The sequence below is a fragment of the Mustela lutreola genome, chromosome 9 (assembly GCF_030435805.1).
Source record: "Mustela lutreola isolate mMusLut2 chromosome 9, mMusLut2.pri, whole genome shotgun sequence".
NCBI classification, from domain to species: Eukaryota; Metazoa; Chordata; class Mammalia; order Carnivora; family Mustelidae; genus Mustela; species Mustela lutreola.
In genome coordinates, this window is record NC_081298.1 from 90,380,879 (window position 1) to 90,408,332 (window position 27,454).

The window sequence follows — 27,454 nt, forward strand, 5'->3', positions numbered from 1 at the left end:
TCAGAATTTTCATCAGAAACAATCAGAGAAGATAATGGAGAAACATCTGTAGAGAACTAAAAGGAAAAAACCCCTGCCTATGTAGAATTCTATACCCAGCAAAATGTCTTTCAAAGGCAAACATGAAATAAAGTTGCCTTCAGATATATAAAATTTAAAGAATTCATCACTGGCCCTATAAGAAATATTAAAGGATGTCTTTTAAGCAGACAGAAAATGATATTAAGTGAAAATGTGTGTTTACATGAGGGAATAATGAACACTGGAAATAATTTAATATATAAGATTTTTAAAATTTAAATCCTTTACAAGATAATTGACTATTCATCCAAAAATAACAATCTTGTGGACTTTATAACATAAAAAAATGACAATAGCATAAAGGCCAGTAGGAAAAAAATATGAAAGAGTAGACAATCATAGTCTTGCACATTTTAGCATGCATGGGTTTCAGTTACATAACACCAGTTTCCTAACAACATAGTTCACATTTCTGTTAACACAGCATATTAGCTGTGAATACTTGGATAAAATACAAACTTTATAGCTAACTCAGTCCACATATCACTACATAAATAACAGATGTGGATTAGGAGGCATGACCAATCATGTCATTTAATTGTGACAACTGCCCAGTTGACGTTATTTCCAGTTCAGAGCTAAGGAGACGGGGGTTCAGTTTTTCTGTGCATATCTTAGGATCTTTCCCACAATAATTATTTTCTATGTTATACATCCAATACTCATCATCATTCTCATGGAACCCAACATGGGGCTTGGACTTGCAACCCTGAGATTAAGAACTAAACCAAGATTAAGAGTCGGGTGTTTAACTGAGCCATGCAGGCAGCTCAACATTCTTTGTAAATTCATCCATTCTTTTGCTCTGATTGGTTTATGGTGTTACACAGGGCTTCTCCTTTTTGTTGTGCTTTGTTTTTAATACAATTGGACTTAAATAAAAATTTTATATGTTTAATAGAAAACATTTCCTTGTTTGGTATGAAGAATTTAGTAGTATATTTAAATGCAAGTATAGATAACATTGTTTAAGTGCCGAACGGCCCCTGTTCCTTTTTTTTTTTTTTTTTAAGATTTTATTCATTTATTGAGAGCACAAGCAGGGGGGAGTTGCAGGAGGAAGAGGAAGCCGGAGAAGCAGGTTCCAGAGAGCCTGATGCAGAGCTTATCCCAGGATCCTGAGATCATCGCCTGAGCCAAAAGCAGACGCTTAACCGACTGAGCCATCCCAGCGCCACTACTGTTCCATTTATAACTTCTAGTCTAGGAGTACTCCTAGTCTAGGCAGAGTAAAACAGATGGAGAAAACTCCTTAACACTATTTAGTAACCTTAGATTTCTTTGTGGTTTAGTGCAGTTTCAGCTGTGCAATCTCCCAAAGTCATGCAAGAAGTAAAAAATGCTAAGGGAGGAACAATGAAAATGAGCCTTAAAGTAAGGAATATTTTCACAAGACACTTAAAAATACTTCAAAATAAAATTTAGTCTTAAAAACACCAACTAATTACTTTTCTGACTGCCTAGCATTGTAAATTGTTCTTGATTATTTTTTCACATGGTATTTAAAATAAATGCCAAGGAAAGGAAATAAGGTATCTAGTAAAATAGGTGAAATATTTGGGTAAAGTGTATTACATTTAGAGGACAAAATATACATTTAAATGTGCATCCTTTAGCTTTAAGATATGAAACATGCTAATCATTATCTCTACATCCCAGTACACAGAATGGAAAATTTAAACCATAGGGACAAGAGTGCTTTACTCTTGGGAATTAAAACCCCACATCACTCAATTATAATTGTTGCCAAAGCTCTTGAAATAGCATTTCCAGAACTTAGTAATGGTGTATTTAGAAAAAGAACCACAGTTCTGGGCTCTCTAAACATTTTCAGCCTTGTGGATATGGCTTTTACTAATGAGCTTGTTCAAGTAATTCATCAAGCTGTTAATCCTCTGCTTTAAACTTCAATTGACACTATTTTTCTATAGTCTGTGGTAGTACACTTACAGACTCAAAGATTTTAGTTAATAAATTACACCTTTTACTTGGTTCTACCAATGCAGTTTTGTGATGCTGAAAGGTGTTATCAGTGCTTCAAAAGGGAAAAAAACACCCATATTTCTGAGGGGTAGGGAGTTGAAGTATAACTTTCATTTATAACAAAATATTTGTAGAGAAAAAAAATTACCAGGTAGAGATCCTTGACTAGTTATTTGAATACTAACAAGTTTCTTTGAAGGAAAAAATAAACATAAAATATTAACTGATTTTTTTAATGTTTTAAGATTTACTTTGGTGAATTATGACCTATACATGAAACAGTATCTAATTTGTTACTGTTTCTGTTTCCACTACAGAGTTACTCCATTGTCTTAGGCATACCCTTAGTATGTTCCTGCCTCGAAATTCTAATATGCAAAAAGAAATTTTGTTTATTATTCACTTAATTAGTACTTTCATTTATACCTCACATTTCTGGGTCTTTTGAAAAAACAACTAATTGCTAACCCTTAATGGACACTGACATAAGAATTTAATATGCATTATTTCATTTAATTCAATACTCCTCTGAAGAGGACATTGCTTCATTTTGTAGATAAGGAAATATATAAACATAAGGAAATACTAAGAGGTTAACTTATTCAAGACCACATAGCTAATAAGTGGGAGAGCCAGAATTCAAACCAGTCTGGCACAAGTGTTCACTTCTTAATCATTACTCTATTGCTTAGCATAAAAAATATGAAATCCACATTGTATTTATGAGGAAATTGAAACGCAAATGAGGTTAAGTGACTCAATCAAGGCTATATTCATGGCTAGAACCAGTATTAGAACCCAGATCTTCCCAACCTTGTCCTATTTAATTTTGCATTATATAATGCCTGTAGGGCTGAATCTATTTCTGTTTAGAGTAAGAAAATATAGAAAATTGCTTATAAATCTAAAGGTTGTTGGATTTCACTGCTAAAGAGTCGATTTTTAAATACACTTGACTGAGGGATACCTGGGTGGCTCAGTCAGTTAAATGTTTTGCCTTCAGCTCAGGTCATGATCCCACAGGATCCTGTGATTGAATCCCACATCCGGTTCCTTGCTCAGGAGGGAGCCTGCCTCTACATCTGCCTGCCATTCCCCCTGCTTGTTCTCTCTCTCTCTCTGACAAATAAATAAAACATTTAAATAACTAAATAAACTAGATTAAAATATGCAATAAAATAATGTAAATAATTAGGCTATGTTCAAAAGCCTAAAAAATAAATTCTATGTTTCAAAACACTAAAATAAAAATAACTTTGATGAGTTTCTTTTGATACTCTTGTATATTTTAATAAATTGTTACTTTAATTAAGCCCATGACTGAAACTTTTTCTAAGTTTTCTGTAACAATTTGATTGGCACAATTTATTGAATGAAACTTCCTAAACTTAAGGTTGTACATAAATATGTAATAGAAACTCATGGGGTAGGTGGGAAATCTCAGGACAAAAAAAGTTTTCTGTTCAATTATACTTTCAGAATTATTTATATTTTTTAAATCAATAACATTTATTAAGAAATTTGTATGGTCAAACCTCTGGGGTGTTTTGGTTTAGTCTTAACCAGTTTGACTATGGTATCTCTAGGCTTGGTTTTCTTCAAACTTGTTTTAGAATCACTGAGATGCTTGGATTATAAATTTTTCTCTTTCACTAAATTTGCAGTTTTGGTCATTATTTCAGATTTGGTCATTATATATCAGATTATTTTCTGCTCTATTCTCTTCCTCTCCTTTCCTTCTGGAACTCTAATTATCCTTTTGATATTATACTACAAGTACCTGAGTTTTTTCTTTACACTTTATTTCTACCCCTTTTCCTTCTCCTTTCTTCAGACTGAATAATTTGTATTGATCTCTCTTCAAATTAACTGAGTTTTTCCACTGTTGACTTCATGTGGCTCTTTTACCCATATGAATTTCTAAAATTTCAGACACTGCATTTTTTAGTTCTACAATTCCCATTTGGCTCTTTTTAAAATAGATTCTCTGCTAATTTTCCTAGAATTTTATTCATTACAAGCATATTTTCATTTGTATTATAGAGTATAGTTTTAACAGGTGCTTTAAAATCTTTGTCTGATTATTCTAACACAGTAATCATCTTAAAATTGACCTCTGCTGATTATCCCTAGAGATTGGATCACATTTTCTGCATCGTCATACATCAAATGGTTTTGGGTTGTATATTGCACATTGTAACAGATATGTTGTAGAGACTCTCAATTTGGTTATAGTTTGGAAGGAGTGAAGATGGTGGCGAGGTAGCAGGCTGAGATGACATCAGGTCACAGGAGTTCAGTTATATAGTTATCAAAACATCTTGAACACCTACAGATCCAACAGGAGATTGAAGAGAAGAAGAGCAGCAATTCTAGAAACAGAAAATCGACCACGTTCTGAGAGGTAGGACGTGTGGAAAACTGAATCAGAAGTGACAGGAAGTTACACCGCGGGGGGAGGGCCTGGCTCCTGGCAAGTGCTGGAGCAACAGAGCAGAAAATCAGAAATTTAAAAGTCTGCTCTACTGAGGGACACTGCTCTAGAGGCGAAATGGGGGTGGAGCCTTTGCGGGGACAGCATAGTCTCAGGTTCCCACAGGATTGGGAACCTGATCCAGAAGGATTGGGGGTGTCTGAGTGTAGCAGACCTCGCAGGTATTAGAGCGGGGAAGCTGGCTACAGAGATGGAGCTGAGGAGTGAGCTCTCAGCTCAGGATTACCTTAAACTGTGATCCGTGGCACAGTCAGACCACTGCTCTTTGAGAAGGGACCCCACAAGTGGCAGATCTGGGGAGACTCACCTTCCTTCTCTGGAGGCAGGAAACTTCTGGGTTTGGAGACTCCAAATGGGGCTGTGTGCCAAAGATAGAAATGCTCAGTCACAGGCTGGGTGAGCTTGGAGCACAGCCAGAGACCAGGGAAATGGGAGTGATTGAGTACTTTTCTCTGAGGGTGCACAGAGGAGTGGGGCCCCGAGCTCTCAGCTCCTCTGGTCCAGAGATTGGGAGGTCGCCATTTTCATTCCCATCCTCCAGAGCTCTATAGAAAGCACTCAGGGAACAAAAGCTGCTGAGAGCGAACCTGAGCAGATTACTTAGCCCAGCCCCTGGCAAGGGCAGGGCAATTCTGCCTCAGGCAAAGACATTTGAGAATCACTACAACAGGCCCCTCCCCCAGAAGATCAGCAAGAACATCCAACCAAGATCATGCTCACTGATCAAGGAGAACAGTGAAATTCCAGAGGAGAGGAAAGCAAAGCATGGAATTCATGGCTTTCTCCCCATGATTCTTTAGTCTTGCAAAGTTAATTAAATTTTTTAGTTTTCTTTTTTTTATTCTAATTTTTTTAAATTTTTACTCTTTCCTCTTTTAATTTTTTTAACTAGTTTAAGATAAATATAAGGTAAGAATACCTTTTATAAAAAATCTTTTTGAAATTTCATTATTATAGTCAGAGTTTATCCTTCATTGTATCTAACTTTATTTTTTGTATATATACAGGGTTTTTTCTTCTAAAAAGTTTTGGGATACAACTACTTCTAATAGATCAAAATATACCCTAAATCTAACACAGGGCTTTGTTCTAGTCTCCAGCCTGAGCAAATTCTCTCAACTTTCTTTTTCTTTCTTTTCCCAACCAATTTATCTTATCAACTCCTTTTTTAGAATTTCTTTTTGAATTTTCATCTTTACAGTCATATTCCATCACTTCATTGTATTTACCCTTATTTTTGTATACATATATAAGTTTTTCTTTCTTTAAAATTTTGGAGGTAGTTTCTTCTAAGAGACCAAAATACACCCAAAATCAAGTGGGTGGCTCCGTTCTATTCACCAGTCTAATATATATGTATATTTTGAATTTTTAATAAAAAATTTTTGAGCTTTTTTTTACTTCGTTTTTTTTCCCCATGATTTGGTGTCTCTTCTGATTTAGTTAGCACACATTTTTCTGGGGTCTTTGCCACCCTTTTAGTATTTTATTCTCTCCTTCGTATATTCTTATCTGGATAAAATGACAAGGTGGAAAGAGTCACCACAAAAAGAAAAGAACAAGAGATAGTACTGAAGGCTAGGGACCTAATCAATATGGACATTGGTAACATGTCAGATCTAGAGTTCAGAATGACAGGTCTCAAGGTGCTAGCTGGGCTCGAAAAAGGCATGGAAGATATTAGAGAAATGCTGTCTGGAGAAATAAAAGCCCTTTCTGGAGAAATAAAAGAACTAAAATCTAACCAAGCAGAAATCAAAAACACTATTATGTGCAATAAAAAATGGAGGTTCTTACTGCTAGGACGAATGAGGCAGAAGAGAGAATTAGTGATATAGAAGACCAAATGATGGAGAATAAAGAAGCTGAACAGAAGAGATACAAACTACTGGACCACGAGGGGAGAATTTGAGAGATAACTGATAACATAAGATGAAACAATATTAGAATAATTGGGATTCCAGAAGAAGAAGAAAGAGAGAGGGGGGAAGAAGTATATTGGAGTGAATTATTATAATTTCCCTAATATTGCAATGGGAAAGAACTTCAAAATCCAGGAGGCACAGAGAACCCCCCTCAAAATCAATAAGAATAGGTCTACACCCTATCATCTAATAGTAAAACTTACAAGTCTTAGTGACAAAGAGAAAATCCTCAAAGCAGCCCAAGATAAGAAGTTTGTGATATACAATGGTAAATATATAATACTGGCAGCAGACTTATCCACAGAGACCTGGCAGGCCAGCAAAGACTGGCATGACATATTCATAGCACTAAACAAGAAAAATATGCAGCCAAAAATACTATATCCAGGCAGGCTATCATTGAAAATAGAAGGAGAGATAAAAAGCTTCCAGGACAAACAAAAACTAAAAGAATTTGTAAACACCAAACCAGCTCTACAGGAAATATTGAGAGGGGTCCCCTAAGCAAAGAAAGAGCCTAAAAGTAGTAGGCCAGAAAGGAACAGAGACAATATACAGTAACAGTCACCTTACAGGCAATATAATGGCACTAAATTCATATCTCTCTATTACCCTGAATGTAAATGGGCTAAATGCCCCAATCAAAAGACACAGGGTATCAGAATGGATAAAAAAACAAAACCCATCAATATGCTGTCTACAAGAAACTCATTTTAGGCCCAAAGACACCTCCAGATTTAAAGTGAGGGGGTAGAAAAGAATTTACCATGTTAATGGACATCAAAAGAAAGCTGGAGTGGCAATCCTTATATCAGATAAAGTAGATTTTAAGCCATTATAAGACTATATAAGACTATAATAAGAGATGAGGAAGGTCACTATCATACTTAAAGGGTCTGTCCAACAAGAAGATCTAACAATTTTAAATATCTATGCCCCTAACATGGGAGCAGCCAACTATATAAACCAATTAATAACAAAATCAAAGAAACAAATGAACAATAATACAATAATAGTAGGGGACTTTAACACTCCCTTACTGAAATGGACAGATCATCGAAGCAAAAGATCAACAAGGAAATTTAAAGGCCTTAAAGGATACACTGGACCAGATGGACATCACATTAGAACATTAGAACATTCCATCCCAAAGCAACAGAATACACATTCTTCTCTAGGACACATGGAACATTCTCCAGAATAGATCAGATCCTGGGTCACAAATCAGGTGTCCACCAGTACCAAAATATTGGGATCATTCCCTGCATATTTTCAGATCACAATGCTCTGAAGCTAGAACTCAATCGCAAGAGGAAAGTTGGAAAGAACTGAAATACATGGAGGCTAAAGAGCATCCTACTAAAGAATGAATGGGTCAACCAGGAAATTAAAGAAAAACTGAAAAAATTCATGAAAACACAACTGTTCAAAATGTGTGGGACACAGCAAAGGCAGTCCTGAGAGGAAAATATATAGCGATACAAGCCTTTCTCTAGAAACAAGAAAAGTCTCAAATACACAACCTAACCCTACACCAAAAGGAGCTGGAGAAAGAACACCAAGGAAAGCCTAAACCCAGTAGGAGAAGATTAATAATAAAGATCAGAGCAGAAATCAAAGAAATAGAAACCAAAAAGCAATAGAACAAATCAACAAAACTAGGAGCTGTTTCTTTGAAATAATTAATAAGATTGATAAACCCCTGGCCAGAATTATCAAAAAGAAAAGAGAAAGGATCCCCAAAAAATAAAATCATGAACTAAAGAGGAGAGATACAATCAATACCAAATAAATACAAACAATTATAAGAACATATTATGAGCAACTGTATGCCAGCAAGTTTGATAATCTGGAAGAAATGGATGCATTCTGAATTTGGTTATATTCCTTTGATGAACCTTCAGGTTTTTGTTTTAGCAAGTGGTTAGTTTGGTTATATTCAAACAGAAACCTCTGCTTTGCCTATGGTGAGTAGAAACTCAGATCTCAATTCATACTCCCTTCAATCAGCTCAGCACATGGGCAGAGTTTGCTTCTGCCCAAATATTTGGATTTGCTTTATCTAGCTCTCTTTTTTCTGTTTTGTTGTTGTTGTTGTTGTTTTGTTTTGTTTTCTCTCTCTCACAACTCTGCTCGTCATAGCTCCTTCCCTTCGTTTCTCTGGACAAAAAGATAGCAGCATTTTAGCTTTTATGCATTTATGCATTTTCTCTCAGCATTTTAGCCACTTTGCACTGTGGTACAAATGTTCTCGACCTCAGAGAAAATCTCAAATAGAGAAAACTCACCTTCTGAAGATTATTACTTCCAACTTTTAGTTTTCTTCTAAAATATGCCCACTTTTGTCAATTCTTTAGAGCCCCTAGGTTGCTAAACTTTTATTTCTGTCTAGACTTTTTAGTTATTATCTATAAGGAGAAGGGAGATAGTTAGGAGCTTTTTTTTTAATTATTATTTTTTTTAATTGAAGGAAAAGCTGTCAATTTCAGATATTTGAAATAGAAAAGCAATAGTATACAGATTTCGTTCAGGAGAAGGTCCCAATCTAAGCATAAATATGTCATATTTCACAAGGCCCAAAATAACACAAAATATTTACATTTTTTGGAACATAAATGTGGAACATGAATGTGGACATAGCACAGAGGACCATAGGGGAAGGGAGGGTAAACTGAAGGGGGAGAAATCAGATAGGGAGATGAACCATGAGAGACTATGGACTCCAGAAACATACTGAGGATTTCAGAGGGGACCTGGGGTGAAGGGATTAGGTGTAGCCAGGTGAAGCATAGTGAGGAGGGTGTGTGTTGTGTTAAGCACTGGATATTATATGCAACTAATGAATCATTGAACACTACATCAAAGACTAATGATACATACAGTGGCTAGCTGACCATAACTTAAAAAAAAGCAAAACTAGAAGAATTAAACTCGGGAATTTTTTTTTTTAATTTTTTATTTATTTGTCAAAGAAAGAGAGAGAGAGAGAGAATACAAGCAGGAGGAGTGGCATGCAGAGGGAAAAGCAAGCTACTCATTGAATAAGAAGCCTGATGTGGGACTTGATCCCAGGTATGTGGGATCATGACCTGAGCTAAAGACAGATGCTCAACCTACTGAGCAACATAGGTGTCCCAGGAATTTTTTATTTTTTATTTTGCTCATTTGACCTAGATATTTTAGTACTGTCAGTCTTAAGAAACTGACCATATGAGTTGAAAGTTTTCAACATTTGATTGAAACAAAGTAATAAAAAGGCAAATGATGGAAGTTCCTGGATATTTACTCTTGTTTTATATTTTGCTAGCAATTTTAATTGTATGTTCACATACATATGAATAACTTGCATTTTCAAGTTATAGAAAATAATAAACCATAATTTCATTTCAAAAATTTACTTTTTTAGAAGATTTTATTTATTTATTTGAGAGAGAGAGAAAGGATAAGCAGTGGGGAAGGACTAAGGGAGAGGGAGAGAGAGAAGCAGACTACCTGCTGAGCAGGAAGTCTGATGTGGGGCTCTATCCCAGGACCTGGATATCATGACCTGAACCAAAGACAGATGCTTAACTGACTGAGCCACCCAGGCACCCCTAACACAAAACAATTAGATACAGAAATCTATATTTTAACTTCTGAACTAGCTAGTAAAACATGGTTCTACTCCTGGTTTTGTCATTATTTGTTAACTAAATTTCTCTAGACATCTGTGTACTCAATATGAAAATGAAGGGATTAAATTAGATATCTAAGATCTTTTCAAGGTTCTTTGTTTCTAAAGACTATAGGTTTATTTGAGTAGGTTTTATATTTGTGTGCTATTATTGTTAATATACTTTGGAAAATCATAATGCTTCAATTTAATACCAAAATTTAATCAGGAGGTTTTTAATTATATAATTTCATATAATAGATGGTTCCTGGAAAGATTACATATAAATTAGTATTTTATTATATTTATAGTACATAATGGATGACTTTCATTTATAGGAGTTGCATGGATTATTCTTTAGTTAAGATCCTTTTTGTTAAAATAATCACTTCCTAATTTAACTTTTGTGTAAATGTGTATTCATGCACACACATAAAAACTGAATACAGATATATGCCTTGTGTTAGAAATATTAGAAATAACCACATAACATATTGCCATGATTTGAGATAGCATAACCTATAAGCTTTATTTTATAGGATTATATAAAGGCAAAAATTGAAGTCCTGGAAATCTAAACCAACTTAAAAAGAGGTTTGTTTCCAAACTTTAAGATTATCTAAACCCATTAATATTAGCACTTTTGTTATGTAGTTTTCCACTCAATTTTGTAAAATATGGGCAAAATATTCAAATATTCAAATACCTGAACAAACACCACACCATTTCATAAGAATGATAATACTAGGGGCACCTACGTGCCTCAGTCAGTGAACCATCAGACTCTGGATTTCAGCTCACGTCATGATCTCAGGGTTGTGAGGTAGAGCCCCATGATGGGCTCCATGCTAGGTGTGGAGCATGCTGAAGATTCTCTCTCTCTCTCTCTCTTCTTCTTCATTCTCCCCTCCTTATATTAAAAAAAGAAAGAAGGGGCACCTGGTGGCTCAGTGGGTTAAAGCCTCTGCCTTCAGCTCAGGTCATGATCTCAGGGTCTTGGGCGCGAGCCCCACATCGGGCTCTCTGCTCAGTGGGAAGCCTGCTTTCCCCTCTCTCTCTGCCTGCCTCTCTGCCTACTTGTGATCTCTCTCTCTGTCAAATAAATAAATAAAATCTTAAAAAAGAAAATAAAGAAAAAAGAAAAAGAATGGTAATGCTAACAGGAGGTGCATACATGTAATTTTAATAAGCCTAGTATAGAAAAAGGGGTATAAAGACTGTTGATGTGTGGTATTTAGCATTTTAGGTTTAAAGCTGGATCCTGCAAAAAATTTGTTTCCAAAATAGTTGAAAATAGTTTGATGAAATTAAACAGTGTACACCACTATTTAAATTATTTTGCTATGATCCATTGTTTAGGTAAAAGTTGTCTTGGGGTCAGTCTATCTGTCACTCTACATTTGCCTCTGCGTCCCTCTCTATGTCCCTGTGTGTCCCTCTCTGTTGACTTTATCTTTAGCCAAGCTCTCCACATAGTGAGAAAAATGAATTTTATTCCTTTTACATGCTTTTTCTCAACCTATACAAGCAGATAGGTACCTCTCGTCCCCCAGTTTCCCTCTCAATCACTGAACAAGAGCTCTGATTATCCCTGCTTGGATACATGCAACTTTTGGGGCAGGAAAGTGGCCCCGTAACTGACAATCATACCAGAATAATGTGACATACAAGATGGGAAGTTTCCGAAAGTTACTTTTTTTAAAAGACAAAAAAGTAACATATTTTTATTTTCGTGAATTGGCCCTTCCACCCCTCAAAAAATGTTTATTATTTTTCTAAACTTACTGTCCTTTGCTTTCTGGGACAGCAAGAAACAATACCAGACAACTATATCATGTCACAAACACAGTTGCCTCTTTTTAAAATGTTGGATGTAGTCTTTATATTTGAGAGAAGAGAAAAGACTGCTGACAAAAGACGTGGATTACCTTAGGAAAGTATTACTGAAATCTCACATAACTCATAGTTTAGTTTCCAAGTTGGATATAGTCCACGTCAAAGAGGACTAAATACTTTAAGGAAGTTATGGGATAAAACATAGAAACGGTTCTATGTGTCTGGAAAATGTTCTAAAATTGATGAATTAAGCTTAAACAACAACAAACAGTCAATTCAAATGGTGTCATGTGACAGCCAGAAAATATTTTAATGTGCCCAGAAACTTCCCAATGAAGGTTCACATATAGAATCTCTACATTTCTCCTGTCATGTCAATGGCATTGGTTATTCATCTATATCATTTGGTTATCAATCTTGGTTATTCATCTGTATTATTTCCACTTTTCTGATGCCGGGCTCTTGATCAGGCTTCTGCTTCTGCACTGTTTCTGGAACTCTATATGCATGAGTCATAATACTACTTTGTGAACCAAGTTGAGAAAGTCAGTCTAAAAACTTAACCACAGAAATCTTAGATTTGAAACATATCCATCATTCAATTAAAAGAGGACAAACTAAATATTGTCCCCCCCTTTTTTTTTGGTCCTACTTTTCTTTCTTAAGTCAGAGAGAACCATGTCAGAGGGAACATGTGAGCCAAAACTTTCAAAGACCTACAGATAAGATTTACCCAGTATTGAAAATGTTTCTCCAAATATTTGAACATTATCTAATATTAGAATCTTATATTAGATTGTTTACTAATTAAGTGATTTAAATATAAAGTTTGAATTACTGTAGAGAGTAAAGAACTGCCTAATTAATCCACATAATCATGACAGACAGTAAATGTTATTATTTTAAGCCCATAATTTTCAGGTGTGGGTTCTATGCATCAACAGATAAACAAAACAACTAATAATTTCTTTTCATCCTTTACAAATTTTATTTCTCTCATTCCTGTACTTATATTTTTAATAATATCTGCAAGAAAATGGTTGAATAATTGTGATTATTATGGGAATCCTACCTTACTCCTTATTTTAATAAGGATGCTTCTAGTATTTTTAAAAAATATTTATTTATTTGAAAGAGAGAGAGAGAGACCATGAGAGGGAAGAGATCAGAGGGAGAAGTAGACTCCCCGCTGAGCAGGGAGCCTGATACGGGACTCCATCCTGGGACTCCAGGATCATGACATGAGCTGAAGGCAGTTGCTTAACCAACTGAGCAAGCCAGGTGCCCCACTTCCAGTATTTTTTATATCTACATTTCAGGCTTTTAGAATGAGATACATTTATTGCTAATAGTTTTTATTATTTATATCCTATTATTTACCTATTTATTTAAAGTCATGGACTGATGCTTTTAAAAAAAGTCTCATTATCATTATTAATGGGGATGACTATGGTGGATACTGTTTGATATTGCCCAACATCTATTCCCCCTTTTTTTCATTTATTAATTCTCTAATGTTAGTTGAGACCATAACTCCCCAATACTAGGATGCCACTATATCATTTTGAAACTGCTTATGTGCAATTTATTCCTGAAAAGAGAAGTAAATTTCCATTTTCTTTAAGCCACTATTGTTTGAAGTATTTATTGTAGCCAGTGAATGTGTTACCTAATTAATAAAGTGAACCTGTGAGTTTTTGCTCTTGTTTTTGTTTTCAATTTTATATTAAATTATTAGGTTTCCTAATCTTAAATCGTTCTTGTAGTACTAAAATAATCCAACCCCAACCCAGCTATATTCTTGTATAATTCTTGAAATTTGCTAATGGATTCTCTTTGTTAATATTTTGTTTAAGATTTTTTTCAGTTTAGTTGACTACTAGTTTTCCTTTGAGTGTGTGAAATCTATTTTATACATTGTTATCAATGTCATGGCCACCTTATAAAAAGCATTTAGCAAATTGTCTTTTTTACTAAATACTCTAGAATAATTTAAGTAATATAGGTTTATCTTTTTCTTTTAGAACTAATTTCTGAAGCCCTCACAGTCTGGTACTATGGAGAAATATCTACTGTACAATTGTATCTATTTTATGGTATTTTGTCATTTAGATTTTCTTTCTTCTCAGGTAATTTTAGAAAAATTTATAAAAGATAATCGAATGTCTCAAGCAAAATAGTAATAAGGTGTTGTAAGGATTATGAAATATGTAGAATTAAAATATAATTCAATAATTAAGTATAGTATGAAAGGGAAGAAATCTAAGTATACTGTTATAAATTTCTTAAAATATACATAAGTGATACAAAGTTGAATAGGTAAAATGTGGTGTTAAACATATACATTGCAAAACCTAAAAGAACAATTAAAAGTAAAAAAAAAAAAGTAAAACTAAGAAGCCAATAGTGAAGGTAAATGAACATTAATAAAATATCCAGTTAATCCAAAAGAAGGCAGGTAAAGAAGAAAAAGAACAACAAAGAACAGATGACAGAGCACAATTAGCAAGATGTTCTCTTACCTGCTTCTATGGAAACCACATCTTGCTCTCATTCTCTGCCAAAGGTGAAGCAGTTTGTGTGTACTATCTCTCCTTATAAGAACTTGAGACTTTTCAAAATTCAGTTCAATAGATTACCTTGTAACTCAGCTCTCTGAAAGGTTCAAGAAAAGCATTGTTGTTGTTTTTAGGTTATCCAGCTGTATCTCATTTTTACTTTTGACTTCCCCTACCCTAAAGAAAAGTGGAACTCTTTTTCAATAGTTTCTGTCCTTTATTTTATTTTTTTAGATTTTATTTCTCTATTTGACAGAGAGAGAGACAGCAAGACAGGGAATACGAGCAGGGGGAGTGGGAGAGGGAGAAGAAGGCTTCCCACTGAACAGGGAGCTTGGTGCAGGGCCTGATCCCAGGACGTGGGATTATGACCTGAGCTGAAGGCAGACCCTTAAACTGACTGAGCCACCCAGATGCCCTAGTCTCTGTCCCTTAAATAGTGTATCCAAGTTAAATATTTGATATACAATACAGATTCATAACTAGTATATTTTAATTTTCAATTTTACCCTCTTGTTTTATAATGTAAATTTTTGGTCTCATTTAGTGATTTGGGGGCAAATTCAATCTTATCTGGTATTAAAAGTTTATCACCTCCACCCCCAAATTGTGCCCTTCCCTTTTGTTTACTTGTATTTGCTTGGTAACATTTTGCCCATGCTTCTATTCTCCCCTCTGAATCACTTTGTTGCAAGTCTGTCTTTTGCATAGAGTTAGGTTTCAATTTCTCTTAATAGTTGAGGTAATTTATTTGTATTTATTATGATGATAAATATATTTGGTGTCAGCTGTCACATTATTTTATGTTTTGCTTTTTTTTTTTTTTTTTTTAAGATTTTATTTATTTATTTGACACAGAGAGATCACAGTAGACAGAGAGGCAGGCAGAGAGAAGGAAGCAGAGAGCCCGATCATGACCCGAGCTGAAGACAACAGCTTAACCCACTGAGCCTTCCAGGCGCCCTTGCTTTTTGTATTTATACTTGTTTAAAAACCTTTCAAAAGTAGCACTTCCCCCTCCCATGCACCTATTTTTCATTTTTTTTCCCTGATAATCAGGAGATTTACACTTTTGTCCTAATGAATTCCTTTTTAATAAGAACATTACATCACAGGGTGCCTGGTTGCTAAGTCACTTAAACATCTGCCTTTGACTCAGGTCATGATCCCAGCATCCTCAGATATAGCAGTGGGTCAGGTTCCCTGTTCCGTGGGGAGTCTGCTTCTCCCTCTCCCCCTGTTCCTGCTCTCTCTCTCACTCTCTTGCTTGCTCACTCTCTCTCAAATAAATGAAATATTTAAAAAAATTACATTACAGCAGCACCTGGGTGGCTTAGTGGGTTAAAGCCTCTGCCTTGGGCTCAGGTCATGATCCCAGGGTCCTGGGATGGAGCCCCACATCGAGCTCTCTGCTTAGCAGGGAGCCTGCTTCCCTTCCTCTCTGCCTGCCTCTCCGCCTACTTGTGATCTCTGTCAAATAAATAAAATCTTTTTAAAAAATTATATTACATAGGACTCATTTCTTAATCTCTTATTTCTCCATTTCTTTAAATATGCCTAAGTTGTTAGTATAAGCAATAATAGTTACTGTATTTCCCTTTTCTTTCCCATTCCTTCTCCTCTATCATTTGCTTTCCCTTGGTTATATTATTTTCATGTTATTAACATCTACATATATAATTATATCTCTATTAATGATTGCTGAGTGTTTAGTGATGTCCTTTGATCTGAAGCAATTAAAGATAAAGAAACTGGAAATTCTCACCTTCCTTGTCCCTGCTCTTTCCATCTTTAGTGAGTTGTATTATTTTTATACTGACAGGGCTTGTGACATTTCTACTCTTACAACTCTAATCCTACATTTTTTTCACTCTTCAATGTTAATGGAATAAATGCTCAACATTAACAGTTTTTTCCATAGATTTTCTTATTCCAGTAGATTACTTAAGCTGGACCCATGAGAATATTTTCTGAGTTCTTATAGTTTTAGTATTTCCTGAGTTCCTGCATATCGCTTTAATTTGTAAATCATAGTTTGGCTAGGTATAAAATTCTCAGTGTTACCCACCCCTCCTTTTTTCTTGAGGATGTTATATAATTTCTCTGGAATATTTAGCTTTGAATTTTTCTACAGAAAGTTCTGAGACCATCTTGATCCCCACCCATACCCCATACCTTAAAAGTAACTTGAGCTTATTGCCCATTTACCCAAGTACTTTTTTCTTTTTCATTGAAATCCTATACATTTGCTAGGAAATACTTTATTGTTTATTCTTTTAAATATATCTTTCTTTCATTATGTAAATCCAAATCTTTTATTTCCATGAAATAAACTATATTGAAAATTATTTGTTCTTTTTCATTTTTTCTCTTTTTGGACTCTGCGGCTTCCAGTCGGTGACGAGAGAAGAATTAGGCACAAAGAAGTCAGATGCAAGAGATTGGGAGCAGGGTACAACAGTCGAAAAGGACTGCTGCCATGAGCAACTCCACAGTCTCACTTTTATTGGATAGAAAACAATAGCCAATAGAAGGATTGATGAAGGTCAAACATTAATCCCGTCTTGCAGACAGGCAAGGAGAAGGATAAAGTTTATAGTTAAACAAGCACATGCAAAGGACTAACTAACAACGGGCGCTTCTGGGATGAGAAAGGAGCGATAATGGATAAGAGAGGCAGGCGGCTTTCATTCCACCCTGAGCTGACCGGGCGTTCCAGGGTGCTCGGCTTCCCTGAAGCAGAAGCAGCGGCGTTCTGCCCTGGGCGGGCCGGGAGTTCCCAGCTGCCTGGCTTCTGTAAAGGGGTGGCCCTCCGCCCTGAGTGAGCCAGGTATCCCCAGCTGCCCAGCTTCTGTGAAGGGGCGGCGTTCTGCCCTGAGCGAGCCGGGCATCCCCAGCTGCCCAGCTTCATGGCCATATATTGTCCTTCTCCCCAAAGACCTGTTGCCAGTATATGTAATTCTTAAGGTCATATCTAAATGTGCTTGGTAACTAGTGAAATCCTCCAGGGGTTACAGTGCAAGTAACAAATTGTTCTGAGGAGCAGCAGCAGGACTCTGTGCAAATCCTGAGTCAATTTGCCTCTTCCATTTTACCTCCTTCATTTTCCTTTTCTTACATCTATCTTATATTTATTTTATTGTTTTCTGTAATTTCTTTCTCCATTGTACTTGTTTATATTTTGCCTTTATTTGAGGGATGGTTTTGTTATTTTTTCTTTCACTTTGTAGTTGCATTATGATTTTTTTTCCTATCGTCTTATGATCTCTTAACTGAACTTTAGAATATCTTTTTCATGTTCTTTCTTCATAGGAGATACTGCTTAATTGAGATTTTAAAATTTCTGTTGCTACAATAGATCATTTTTCTGCCTAATATTCTTTGTAAGAAACTTTTTTGTTTCTTTTTCTTAAGTATATTTGTGTGGCTCTAGTGATAATTCCTTTTTTCCATTACTCTTTTTTTTTTTTTAAGATTTTATTTATTTATTTGAGAGAGAGAGAATGAGGGACAGAGCACGAGAGGAGAGAGGTCAGCGGGAGAAGCAGAATCCCTATAGAGCAGGGAGCCCAATGTGGGACTCAATCCCAGGACTCCAGGATCATGACCTGATCCGGAGGCAGTTGCTTAACCAGCTGAGCCACCCAGGTGCCCCGTTACTCATCTTTAAAACCAATAAATTTCTCCAGGATAAGTTATTTTCAGGAATCTAGTGTATGAAAGAGTTGATGGCTATATTCCAGGTTAGCTGGAATTATCTTGAGGACCTAGAATTGTGTATGCCAGTGTGTCTCTCTAATTTTTCCATCAGTGAGGATAGGGAGTATGGAGGTTTATCACAATGCCAAATCTCTGCACTCCCTTTCTGCAAATAACAATCTTCATGATGCCTTATTTGTTGCCATCCTTTTGATTCCCAGAAGTAAGCTGTATCCTGAGTAGTTCCTGCCTCCAGCCTATGTATTCTATTTCCATTATTGTAAACAAGGCATTGGATTTCACATCTCAGAGAGTGCCCCTTATTGTTAAGAAGTGTGTTTTGCTGGATCCTTCTTAAATTTGAAGATACAATATTCTTCCCCTTTGTTCTTTATGCATACATCCCTGTAGTCTTATGGGAAACTCTACACATAGTTTTTAGTTTATTGTTGAATACATGTTTTGCAAAAAAAAGGGGCTTGTGTTACTTTGTTTCCTCTACGCTGCCTGGGTGATATCCAGGAAGAAAATGGGGGTAATGTTGACTTTATAACATCATCTTCATCTTTGATGCCAGCTCATTTGAGATATTATATTCAACACTATAGAGGTTATCTCCCTTGGCTTGTTCCAATTTACAGAGATTATTAAAGTATATTTCAGGAAATACAGTTTTCAAACACAACTCCATTTGAGTTGTTTGTGTCTGCCTGCTTATAAAACTCTGCTATATCTCTGACTTCTAACTGTTTAAGTCACAACTGTTTCAAATTTTCTTACCCAGTCAAATGTTTAGACCTAAAATACATAATAAATGAATTTAAGAAACATGGTAGCTATATTTTATGGAAACAAGTTATACTTCAACTATCTGCAAGGTACAGATTTAAAGTATGTACTTTTCTATATTTTTATATCACTACTCCTAGAACTCTACTAACTCTATTTTTATTTTTACTTCATTGCCAACTTTTGCAACAATGTTTGGACAATTACATAAATAACTTATTGTATATTCTATTTTATAATTTCAGTGGGAAAAAAAGAATGAAATTGCTAAAATGTGATTTTAGAGGAAGCATATAAAGTTCTTTTAAAAGAAAATTAAGCTCTCTATAACTTTCAATCAACAGAATGTGGCCTAATACGAGAGGAAATTCCAACACAACTTGACATGAGACCAGCAGTAAGGTTAGGATACAAAGTATATGTTAAGTCCTGTTCATTTTCACTTATGGGGTAAAATTTGGCTTTTAAGCTTTTTAGCATGGGGATCTGATTTCTTTTTTTATGTGATGGTAGGGTAAAAGATTCTGGGTCAGTTCTGTGTTGGTCTATTGTTATAAACCTTCTATAATTCTGCACTGTTTCATCTATTAATTGGGAACAGCAGAAATAACCATAATTTCTATTTTGTCTTCAAACGTTGCAATTTTACCTTCCCTTCTTTTACTTTCAACAGCCATGTACTTTTTGTTAGTCTAATATATTTATGCTGGATAGGGTGATGGATTTCAGAAATATCCCTGTGTGCCAAGATGTTGAGCAAAGCTTAACTCTGTCTTTCAGTGCTCATCAGTGCAAATTTTATATTGTAAGATGCTGATTATGTCTGGTATAGGTCCCAGATAAGTGCTTTACAAAAAAAATGTAAAGGATGTGCACCACACTTGAGAATCATTGTCCTAAACTTCAGCCTCTGGATTTGAATTAGTTAACCTTTTCAAAAGAGCTTCTGCTACCACAGAAGCATCTCATTCTTAAGAGGTAAATGAGCTCACTACTTATTTCTTCAAATTAGAGGATGGGAATTAGAGTGGCAAAAGAACTAAGGCTAATACTATTATATAAGCAATTGAAAACAGTTGATATTTCTAACCAGGCTGTGAAGAATCTTTTCCTTGTGGCATCTCAAGTCACAGAAGTCATGTCTTTGAAAAACTCCTTTGTATCAGAAAGGCTTTTTTGTTTTTTTTTCTCCACCCTTTTTGGGATTGTGGATTGTGTTTGGGGTTTGGGGTGGTATTGGTGGGGGGGTAGTTGGAAACCTTTAGAAATAGAACTAGTAGAAAATTCAAAAGCCTCAGGGACAATGTAAAAGAAGGGAAAAGACTTAAGGACTCAAGCGAAACAGACACTTCCTTTTCTGACGGATTTTTAATGGCTAGATTGAAAACAATCTCTACACTATAAATTTTATCTATTGGAAATACTTTTATGACCTGAATTTGTAACCATTTCAGTTGATTGTCATGACTCTTGGGCAATTTTTTATTATATTTCATAATTTAATTTTTCTATTAGATGACATGATACTTGCACATTTTGGAAAAGCAATTATGTATATTCCTATTTTGGACAGAGTATGAAGTAAAAACTATATATGTGAAAAAAATTAGATTCATTAATGGAGTTATGGCTACTTTATCTTCTCCCAATATTTTTAAGCAAGAGAACTGTGTCAAAAATAGCAAATGTTAAAAAAATGGCAAATGTTTCATTTGGTGGAATTATATGATAATTAACAACAACAAAAAACACAATTCAAATTAGGTTCCTCTTCATTTTACAACTAAGGCAGGAAATATTCTAAGCTACTGGCTGCTCATTGGAATCTCCTGAGGAGCATTTAAATGAATACCAGTGTCTACCTGGGGATATCACCTAAGCATCAGTATTTTTTAAAAGCTCCTCAGGCCCTCAAACAGACTCATCCCAATACTTACTAAACCCAGTATCACTAAAATTGAAATAGGAATTATCAAACACATCGAGTCTTACTTACCATACTTCAGGAGTTTACATTGCACTGAGAAGAAATACTTAAAATGTAACACAAAAAATTTCAAAAATGACATTGTAAGAGCCAAGTATGGCAGAGAACTTCTTCTAAAGGTGTTTTGTGAAGAAGGAAATCATAGAAGAGTAGTGATTAAAGAAAGCTTCTAGGAGAAGCTGGGACTTTTTCTGGGTTTCTAAGTGTGGTGGTTCTGAGGGTAGCCAGACTCTGAGATGCCTCCCAATAATCCCCACTCCTGGTTCACATCCTGTGGCTTTTATCTTGTTTTCCTTTTCTCTCATTAATAAGTCTGGAGGAAGCCAGTAGTGACAGCTTATGGAGAAGCACATGTGGGGAGAAACGGAGGCCTTGGCTAACAGACAACAACCATGTGAGTGAGCTTAGAAGATTCTTTAATACCAGTCAAGTCTTGAGATGACAGCAGCAGCAGCTGACAGTTCGCCACTTTTTGAGTACCTGAACCAGAAAAATTCAGGCCAAGAATAGAAGACAAGCCAATGGGAAGAACATAATGAGCAAAGAAATGAAGTGAACTGAAGTGGTGTGCTGTGGTATTCTGGCCAGAGACACAGGTATGTTGCCTAGGAAATAGGTATTTTGGGGGGAACATAGATTATTGAGGTTATTGAGGTCACTGAGGTTATTATTGAGGTTATTGAAAGATATACTAAATAGTTAATGTGAGAGGGAATAAGAAGCCATTGAGCTTTTGCTTTATTTCTCTTCTTAAAATTTTAGAAACATTTTTAAAAAACATAAAAATTGAAAAGCAGGGGAGAAAATATTTTGTTTTTTGAAAATTAGCAAAAGAAAAATGAGCTCACTGTCTTGTAAAGAGATGAGCACCACTCTTGTAAAGAATGTGTAAGTTGGGGGTGCCTGGGTGGCTCAGTGGGTTAAAGCCTCTGCCTTCAGCTCAGGTCATGATCTCAGGGTCCTGGGATCCAGTCCTGCATTGGGCTCTCTGCTCAGCAAGGAGCCTGCTTCCCACCATCCCCCACTGCCTCTCTGCCTACTTGTGATTTCTGTCTGTCAAATAAATAAAATCTTAAAAAAAAAAAAAAAAAGAATAAGTGGGCAAAGGGTTTGAGTAGAATAGGAGATTTGGTATGTGAAGTAACATTTATCAATTACTAGTAAACACTGAAACTGACAACAAATTTATATACCATAGACCGATAGCTTGGTCTTTAAAAACACCTAAATAGCTGCTAGAGAGACAACAAAATCCCTTACTTTACTAAGTCTGGATTTCCGATAATGATTTCAATTGACTTCATATAGCTTGACTAAACATCACCATTAACGAGCAACAACTGAGTGTTTTAGACATTTTTCACACAGTCACTTATTTCCTACAAAGTATATACTAAATTTAAAATCCAAGGGCAGCAGTTTCTAACTTTTTTTACAATGCCATAATAGGAACAGGAAGTAATTTTATGAATGAAAATTCACCTGGTTTAAGTACAAGCTTACAACCTTTTAGCTGTTGCAATGTTTTCCTAAAGAATTTTGCCTTAGGCAAGTCTCTGCTTTTAGAATAAATCAGATCAAGTTCAATTGTATCAGTGTTTTCTTTTGTCTCACTGTTTATTTTGCAAGTAAAACTCAAAATCAACAGTAGTGTTTAAGGTGAACATTAAGGAAATTGTGTCCACACTGCAGGGTCTGCATGAATCACCTTTGGGGAGTAATTTATTTGCTATTATCCACATTTCTTTAGAAAAGCAGATAAAGTATCTTACTTCCTATATTAAAACAAACTTTTTCATTTTAAAACAATGCACATTTATTATATAAATTTCTGAAACTCAGAAAAATAGAAGGAATTGTTTTTTATTTTATATTATAATACCATCCAAGCAGAAGATACCACTACTATATTTTTCTTTCTTCTCACATTACTTTCTCTCTCTCTGGATATATCTATATATTTGTGGGTTGTATTATATAATTATGATATTCAGTATCCACAATTTTTATGCTATCTCTTCCCATTTGGGATTCATCATTTCATTCATTCAAAAAATATTTATTAAGCAATATACTACATTTTCTCATTTACCTTTAATTTTATACATGCAATTTTTAATGGCTGCCTTAAACCCCATAAAGTACATTTACCGTAGTTTATTTAAAAAATTTTCTATAGGGGCACCTGGGTGGCTCAGTGGGTTAAAGCCTCTGCCTTCGGCTCAGGTCATGATCCAAGGGTCCTGGGATCGAGCCCCGCATCGGGCTCTCTGCTCAGCGGGGAGCCTGCTTCCTCCTCTCTCTACCTGCCTTTCTGCCTACTTGTGATCTCTTTTAAATAAATAAAATCTAAAAAAAAATTTTTTTTTCTATAATTGGATGCTTAGTTTCCTGTTATTTTTTGATTTATGAAGTTTTCTTCTTTTTTTTTTTTAATAAGATTTTACTTATTTATTTAACAGAGGGAGACACAGTGAGAAAGGGAACACAAGCAGAGGGAGTGGGAGAGGGATAATCAGCCTTCCCGCTGAGCCAGGGAACCTACTGTGGAGCTCGATTCCAGGACCCTGAGATCATAACCTGAGCAGAAGGCAGACACTTAAGGAATGAGCCACCCAGGTGCCCCTATGAAGTTTTTTTTTTTGTTTTAATTAGAAAAGTAATACTTACAAATCAAAAATCCAAATAGAAAAAAAGGATTTATATGAAAATTTCCTTCCCATCCCAGACTTCCAGATTCTTACTCCTCTCCTTACTATTGTTTCAAATCTTCTCTTTTTCTATACAGTCTGTGTATATACAAACTTGCTTTTTCCCTTATACAAATAGAAGCATTCTACATACAATGTTTTACAAGCTCTATACCTTTTCACTTTTATTTTAACAATATATTAGTATTTTATTTGCAGATGGTCCCTGGTTTTCTACTGTGTGTTCTATCATTTACTTAATTAGTTCTTTACTGACATATACCTAGGTTATATATATTTGCTATTTTTCCAGCCTATTGTACTGGCTAGTTAGTACAGTTGGAATAGTATTAAATTGTTCCCAGACTTTAACGGGAATGTATCTAATTATCCAACATTTAAGCAAAATCCTGGCTTTGGCCTTAGGTAGAAAATCATGTTAAACATCTATTATTATGTTAATGAATTATAAAAATAATGGATGTTGTATTTTTAGTATCTATGGAAATAAATGCATTTTCCATTAATAAGTTTCTTAGAATCAAGTCATCTCTGTATTCCTAGGATGAATTTGGGTAATTCAGAATTCCAATCATACCACATACACAATTAATATCATTTATTTTCATCTTAAACAACATACCAAAACCTTTTATCATTTTATTTTAAATCCTTTGTAAATATTATTTAATTGACTACATAATTTTTCATCTAGTGGATGCATTATCATTTTTTCCTAATCATCTATTGTTGGGTATTTAATTTTTTTCCCTTTCAAGCTATTCTAAACAATGGGACAGATTAAACAAATTTTTGATGTTTGCAATATTAACTCAGATGTAAGCCTCAGTCTTCTAGCCTTACAAGTTTTTTGTTGTTTTGTTTTGTTTTGTTTTGCTTTTTTAAGAGAGGGAGGGAGGGAGTGGGGAGAGTCTGAGGGAAAGGAAGGGAAAGAATCCCAAGCAGTGCTGAGCACAACGTGGGACCCAAAATCAGGGTCCTGAGATAAGGACCTGAGCTGAAATCAAAAGTCAGAGACTTAACTGACTGAGCCACCCAGGCATCCCTAGCTTTACAAGTTTAAATGTTAAATTCCATCTCCCCATCATGGGAAATTCAGTGTGTACCGCAAGACGTCTCTTTGAGACTCCTCTGAAATATATTTCTTACGGTCACATCTAGTTTTTGGCTTCTGCTGAATTTTTAACTCATTTATCTCTGACTTCTTGTGGAAGCTCTCTGTCTTTAGTTGGCTCAACGGAGATCAGAACTCCCTTCTAAATTCTCCAAAACACAGTCCAAACAAAGAAGTTACCAAAGATAGTTATGTGCAATAGACTTTTATTGTTGGTCTGGTGAGTAGTTTCCCTGAGTTATAGCACAACAGATAGAAGATTAATATTAGACACTGACGTGCTTGAAAGTCCTTTGGCTATTTGTACTATTGAGAATTAGTCATTTTGTAACTTTTCCTTGAACATTATCTTCCTCCTTCTCCTTTCATCTCTGGAATGGCCAAGAGATGAGCTGTCCCTCTCTCCTGTCCCTGAAAATTAAAAATTGTTCCCATTTCATTATGAGGAACAATGTAATCCTTTATTTATCCTTATCTCACAACTGGCCGTGTCCTGAGGCCTGTCTTTCCACAATTGAAATGATCCTTCAAATTTTTGTTTTTGTTTTTCTAATCAAAAGAGATTTCTCTCCTAAGAAGAGATTTTTAACCTACTCTGCTATCCTCTCTCCAGGAGTGCTGATCAGTCTAGAACAGGGCGCTAAGTCTTTAACAGGATGAGTCAGATAATGCAGCACTAGTACTTGCGTGGCATTCCCTCCTGTATTTGTTAAGCCTTTTGATAATGTGGTAATTACCTGCCTTTTCTGTTGATGGAAGAATTAGATTGTTGAGATCCTAACATGATGTATCTGTCAGCAGCATTGATTCATCATCACTGAATGCCAAGGTTTTCTCTGATTTAAAAAAATGGGAGGATTAATTGATCTGTGTCTTTCACCTCCTCTCTCTCTCTCCTGTTTCTACCTCCCTCTGTATTTTCACCTCCTGTTTCTGGTGCTTTTTTTATTCGCTAAGCGAGACATCCTGGTACAGAGGTGGGAGTTGGGAGGGTCAGAAATAGTGTAAAGAATACATTTGTCCCTGTAGGTGAGATTAGCACCTAAGCTTATTTTGTCTAGAAATCTGAACATACTTATATCCTATATACCTTCCTGTATATATCCTATACACCATCCAGCCAAGCAACCTCCATGACTTCTCTGGCCTCCTAGGACTGTCCCTGGTTGGATTATGCTTATCATCCTTATATACAAGGGATGGGACTTATATTTAGAGTAACGGATATAGGGATTACGGTCCCTATGTAGTGTTTGTGTAATTACATATATTCACTTGAGCACAGAACAGTGGATGCCCTCTATACACAATAACAGTTCAGTGTTCAGAATCTGAGTGTAGATTTGTCTCCAAGCTCACCGGGCCCCCATGGATAGTGCAAATAAGATTTTCCTTAAATGTCTTAAATAGGACCTTGAATCAGGCTTGTCTCCCCTTACACCTAGAAATCATCATTGTCATTATCACCATTATCTTCACCACCTTTCATCACTCTGCTCTCTGGAGTTCATTCTTCCTTTTCTCTCCCTCCTGCCTGGAGCCAGTAGACAAGAAATGTTACACAGAGATCTGAAAGAGGTCAATGGCACTGAGGGTCAGGAATGGCCAAATGGTGAGAATTGAAGTCACAAAAGCTGATGATATCAGGAGTATGTGTGAAGAAAGGAGGATCATGAATCAAGGATATACACATTGCTGAATGGGGAAGGAGATAGTCTTGAAGTACCAGAAAAAGAGCAATCCAATTAAGCAGGAGTAATGTCAGATTTTTTTTAAAGATTTTATTTATTTATCTGACAGAGAGAGAGAGAGAGATCGTAAGTAGGCAGAGAGGCGGTAGGGGAGGGGGAGAAGCAGGCTCTGTGCTGAGCTGGGAACCCGATGCAGGGCTTGATCCTAGGCCCCTGAGATCATGACCTGAGCTGAAGGCAGCAGCTTAACCCACTGAGCCACCTAGGCACCCCAGTAATGTCATATTTAACAATAGGTTCGGTTTCATGACAATAGTGTGCCCCCAACCCTAATTAATAATGGGGGAAAAATTATATGCAAAGCACTCATCTCTGAAATTATTTATTTGATATGGTTATAATTTTGTATGACTAAATCTCTTGCTTATATTAGAGACAAAATATAATCCAAATATAACCCTCAAACTTTATTTCCATTTATAATTATAATCCACCTGTATTATCTTTTTACAGCACAAATAGAAAAATGAATGGTCAGCACTTCACTTGTTCTTCCAAGTCTACGGTGAGGGTACAAATTGTAGTGAACTGATCACCATTTGAGTCAACTTGAGGACAGAAGAGAAACTAGTAATAAAGATCTTGGTAATTCAAATGTGAAGTGATGGGCTTCTGAAATAATGGTTACTCAATGTCTCACTGAGGTGACTCTGGGTTCAGAGTTTTTGCATTTAAATTCTGGTTCACTTACATATGAATCCTTGGAACTGAAGAAGCAAACCTCATTGAGCCTTAATTTCTTCATTTCTAAGCAGAGATAATAATAGGGCCTACTTTACAGAGATGTAAAGAATAAATAAGATAATACATATAAAGCACATACTTGGCACACAGTAAGCCCTGGATAAATAGAAGCCACTACTATGACACAGAC

At 35.6% G+C, this 27,454-nt stretch overlaps 2 long non-coding RNA genes across 3 annotated transcripts in view; one reads left to right on the forward strand and one right to left on the reverse strand.

Annotated features, from left to right (window-relative positions):
• The window catches only part of LOC131840223 (uncharacterized), a 200,362-nt gene that overhangs the window by 71,022 nt on the left and 101,886 nt on the right, over window positions 1-27,454 (reverse strand). The gene's annotated exons all lie outside the window — the stretch shown is intronic.
• On the forward strand, window positions 19,270-27,159 carry LOC131840224 (uncharacterized). The gene is made up of 3 exons (XR_009357281.1): window positions 19,270-19,419; window positions 21,317-21,600; window positions 27,034-27,159. It is a non-coding gene; the product is annotated as an uncharacterized LOC131840224 (long non-coding RNA).